The sequence below is a fragment of the Cyphomyrmex costatus genome, unplaced genomic scaffold (assembly GCF_001594065.2).
Source record: "Cyphomyrmex costatus isolate MS0001 unplaced genomic scaffold, Ccosl1.0 scaffold58, whole genome shotgun sequence".
Taxonomy (NCBI): domain Eukaryota; kingdom Metazoa; phylum Arthropoda; class Insecta; order Hymenoptera; family Formicidae; genus Cyphomyrmex; species Cyphomyrmex costatus.
The window spans coordinates 390246-395420 of record NW_017279979.1 but is presented as its reverse complement, the minus strand read 5'-3'; positions in this window follow the sequence as shown (position 1 = coordinate 395420).

Below are 5175 nucleotides of genomic sequence, written 5' to 3'. Positions count from 1 at the left end.
ATAATCTGGTCGCTCGTCCGAGGACATTCTTTTCGCAAATGGCGATATTTCGCGTGGCGTCCATTCGCGGACCGGTTTTTTCTCGTAATAACGGAAAGATTTAGCGCTGGCATGACGCGTCCCTATCGCATGCAACATTGCGAAGAGCTTGCACGGCCATTCACATTAGCATAATACTCAATTTCATTCTTTGGCCGCTCGTCGCCGCTGACACATTCGTGCATTAGCAGGTGTCGGGCGAAATTGCCGATCCTGCGGGATGATTGCGCCTTCCAGCATGACGCTTCGTGGAAATTGTATGAATTAGCTGGGAAAGAAAATACCGTAATGAAAGACCTTGCTAAGAAAGTACGGCGCGATTCGAGTACAGTCCCTTTAGTATTTTTAAGTGTTCTAATCCTTCGCTTTTCCTCCGTAATGCTCGTAAATTTCTATCCCTAACGCTCATTCGAATGGGGGAAGTATTTCCATTTTCATTCCACGCCATCGCATGTTTTCGTAATTTGATCTTTGTACAAGATCCCAAGTATTCTGAAAGAGATTGAAATGTCGTATTGATAGATAAATGCAACATCACGATTATACAAACTATAAATGAAGACATTATTTACACCCAGAAAACAGCGATAGCAATTATAAAGATGACAAATTTTATGTACATATAGAATTAATGTACATAGTTAAATAAACTGATGTGTACACACTGATATGTTGAATAATAAACTGTTTTATGATTATACAACTATAAAATAGTTTATTTAACTGTGTACTCGTGATTCTACATACATAAAACTTGTATATTTGTCACTTTTATAGTCGCCATCACTATAGATCTTTATATGATGCGAACAAGAAGAAGCCCAATGAAAGTAAATTGATCGATGATGCGGAACCGATTTTGGGGATAAATTACAGGAAGACACGTTATAACAGAAGAAAGCTTCGACACTCTAATCTTCTCCTCTGAAAAGTTGCCGGAATAAATTTTGACGAGATCCACTAAAACAACGAGAGAAACTCCGTTTCGAATCTGTGCCTAAATTGCAGGAACTTCATGGAAGTTCCGTGTCGGCCCGAGGGTTCGGACGATCGGGAATCGATTTTGGCAGAAAAGTGAATCCAACGAGCGTGGCGACCGCCCGTGAGGCGGCGCTCGGTATCTCGATCCCACGAACAAGAAGTACATATACATATACACAACTGCTCTCTCGGGGTCCGCGAACGGGATTCGCCAGTTCATGGGCTGGCAGCGATATCTACCATCTTGGCGCGTACAGGCGGAGGAAAATTTGGTAATAAAATTTGTTCCCGCCAGTTAGACCGGGCCCGTTGCCAAAAGCGGCTATTAATTCTTTATCGCGCATCTTCGATCTCCTGCCAAGTCCTGATCCGCCCCCGGATCCGCCGTGGATGGATGCTTTTCAATATCCAGCGGGAATGCCCTCCGAAGCTCACGTTCAAAAACAAAGTACGAAAACTGCTCCGGCCGATCGATACTCAAAAATTAATAACGCTCGTCTCGCGTGACGAACGCTCCTCGATCACTACCCCACCTTCACCGCGCGGAATGAAGTGCGAAGTCCAACGTAATTAGCATCCGAAAAGATCGACAAGATTGCAGAATTTTGCGTTAACCAATTCCAGGACACACAATAAGCTAATAGGTAGCCGGTCGGAGTTTCGCGAGCCTGATCGTCGTGATTTTTTTTCCCCCGACTCGTGAGCACTCGTCGTAGTCGTCGTGCGCCCTGACGTGCGCGCGTTTCGTGGAAGTAAGTGCAACGTCCCTCGTACAGCACGAGAAACGACTTAATACGTGGGTAGAGCGTATTCCCGTACACGGCGAGCTATGTACTCGCCCTGCACACCGATTTATGTACATACATAATGGCGATTGCCGGGCCAAGTCGCCGGCATTTTATGGGACGAGCTGGCCACGAGCCCAGCAAACTCGTTGAGTGGATACGTTCGTCGAGTTGTCTTAATTCGCAAACGAAAAGGACTGTCCGTTTTCAATGATTCCATACAATAAGAAAATAACAGTAAAAATATTTAAAATACAGAACAGCAAGGTTTTCTGCTTGTTCATTGCAGCCATCTTGGATTGTGATGTCAGAAATAAGAAATGTACGAACTACATTAAAATATCGTCTTATGTTTTTCTGTAATCAATGCATATAACCATCCCAGATAGCATAGAGTATTTAAAAAATTATTCTTTTGAAATCTCCTTGAATCGTGAAATGTATTCTTCTTCCATTGTATTACTGATCCAAAAATATTTTTAAAAGTTCTAGAACGTTTCCATATCACTAATTTTGAGATTTTTTATAATCATAAGAATTTGCAATAAAATTAAAATAGCTATAGCTTTTAGATAGTATCTTAGCAGACATAAATACTTTACTCTCAGAAATATTAGGTTAATTAATTTTTATCGAATTAAATGGAATTAACAAATAATAGAATCTTATTTTTATAAATGGAATTATATCGCCAAAATATGTCTCATATGTACATACATTATAGAGTCCTATTTGATTTTTGGACTTACATTCAAGAAATTATTTTATTATAATATAGATGAAAGATCTCTTAATGATGAGCCTTTTATCCTGCACGGTTCTTAGGAGAAACTAGTTAGATACATGTAGGAAGATCAAAACATCAATTCAGCCAGGACTTACTCACAGCGGAATACATGGTTGAAAAATCGTTATTCCTTATTTTTAATTCCTTATTCTTTCTATTGTGTCTGAGCCTTAATATGATAAATCGCACGATCGAGTCGCATTGCATTATAAGTTGGGTTTTTGTTTCGGGTCCTAAGATCTTAAAATTCAGCCAATAAAGCTGCCATTTCTAACGCAAATTTGTATTCTATTGGCTGAATTTTAGGATTTTAGAATTAAGATCGGAGCATATACTAGGCATAAGTAGAAGAATGTCCAATAAACTAAAATTCAAATTAATAAATGCCAATATAAGCCGACATCGCAGATATTCATGTGTAAATCAATTCGTTTCTATTCGCAAATTATATGTATACATATATATATGTTTCGACTGTCGATTCGAATCCTCTTCAGTACTATAATTATTTCTAACCATGTACAATAAAATTAAGAAGAGTGTCTTAACTTTTCTATGTGTAACTTTACATGAAATGGAACTCGGTCGCTTTCCGATAAAGATATTTAAAATATATTTGGAATTGAATTATATTTAATAAATAAAAAAACATGGTATAAGCAATATAAGAATCAAAAACAAGATAAATAACAGTTGTTGAATAAAAATTAATATAATTTTATTCTGATCGAAAAAAGAAAATTTTTGATATATTTTATAAATTGTATTTGAGAACAAATTATTTATCAAAAAAATCTTTCTATTTTTATACATATAATAGTTTGGAAAGTTTGTAGCTCTACTTCATTTGTATCATATATCAACATGTTTTTAAAAAATATCTTTCTAATTTAATAATTCTATCATTCAATAGACTAAAGTCACAGCTTTAAGAATCTGTTTTTAAATTGCAATGCGTTTGTATATGTATATATAATAATTTTTAACTAATTTATAAGCAATCAAAGTTAATACATTGAAAAAAGAGTTTGGTTAGATTATTTGAAAATCTGGTAGATTCAAATATGTCTTCAAAAACGGACGAATCAGAATTTTTATAATAATTACCGGATGAATTTAATTAATTCCTTCTAGTTAAATTTACCAAAATTTCTTATCAATAGAATACATTTTCTCGTTAATTGTACCAGAATTTTTTGTTAATCGAACAGTTGTTTTCGTAACTTCTACCAGAATTTCATGTTGATGAAATTAATTTTTTTCGTTAACTGTATCAGAATTTTTTGTTTGTTGAATAATGCTTTCCCATTGAATCTATCAGAATTTCTTCCGTTTTACGCATGATGCGCATAATGCATGATCATTTATCTTTATTTCATCAAATGTAAACGAGAATAAGGCTATACTATTTCATTTGTACGTAAATTTTTCAATCCTGTTGATTGACTATAGAATAGAAAGATCCGAAGACTTTTCTATTCTGCACACATTTACAACATGTGTTTCATGCGTAAAACGAAATGCGTCCATAATTTATATGTGCTCTACGCAGTATTTATTACTAACCTTTAAAAACTTCTACATATTTTTTAAAGTTCCATTGGCGAAGAAGAGCACATGTTCTTTCATCAGCCATAATGGCGACACGCGACACAGAACATGACACGCGATACAAAAATACAAAATACGTGCTCGCACTGCTCACTCAACACGACTCGCGCCAATTTGTATAATAATAAAACTGCTAGAGTGCGCTAATCAGGTATTTATAATTCTGGTAATGTTGTGTATGCTAGTGAATATAACTAGAAGTTTTATAGATCCAACTAGAAAATATTAAACAAATCCTTATAGTATAATATAATCTATCGAACGGTCTAGTTATAAAATCTCCTGTTATAATAATCAGTCCTGTTATAATAACCAGAAATTCTGCTAGATTCAACCAAAATGCATTTAACCAAATACATCTTGTTTTTTAAAAAAGGATTTTGTGGAGAAAATTTTCATGATGGAAAATCAAAAGTCGCAAGATTTTGTCGACTAGACCTACAAAATAAGAAGAAAATTTCGTCGAATTTAGTTTTCAGTTGAAATTACGCGCGATAGAATCCTATTTCGAGTCTCGAGTTCCCATCGGTTTAGCCCAGGCACTTCTTTTTGGTTTACACTAAAATATAACAGGTACAAGATATTAATTTACAAGAAATTATCGAGTTCGCTTATCGCGAAGGAGAGTGCTCGAATACACAAACACGTGGGAAAGAGGCTGCCAATGAGAGGGCTAGGAGACCAGGTTCAGATATTAAATCTGGTGCAGAGTGGGTAAGGCTCATCTAGACAAGGAGAGAGGGCCTTGTCGGACGAAGATCGAGCGGAAAGATAGTCGATACCTCTGGGAAATATCGGTATCGATAGGTGATCAGAGTTAAATGGTTTATGCGAGCGATCAACCTCCGACCCCTTGTAATAACCGGCAAGGAATCTGCCGCCTGATCTATTGGATCGAACTTGATCGAGTTACACCACGGCGGGAGGGGCCCAGTCGTATTCCTATCCGGTCGTTTTTTTTTTTTTTTTTTT